Source organism: Ailuropoda melanoleuca, chromosome 3, assembly GCF_002007445.2.
Source record: "Ailuropoda melanoleuca isolate Jingjing chromosome 3, ASM200744v2, whole genome shotgun sequence".
Lineage (NCBI taxonomy): Eukaryota > Metazoa > Chordata > Mammalia > Carnivora > Ursidae > Ailuropoda > Ailuropoda melanoleuca.
Window position 1 is genome coordinate 2089759 of NC_048220.1, and position 224 is coordinate 2089982.

A 224-nucleotide genomic window follows, 5' to 3' on the forward strand; every position below is an offset into this window, starting at 1 on the left:
AACATTGGACCCAATGGACTTCGTAGATATATACACATTTCCATCCTAAAACTATTCCATTCTGAAACTACAGAATACTCATTCTTCTTGAATGCACATGGAACTTTCTCCAGAACAGACCACATACTGGGTCACAAAGGAGGTCTCAACTGGTACCAAAAAAATGAGACTATTCCCTGAAATTCTCAGACAACAATGACTTGAACCTGGAACTCAATCACAAG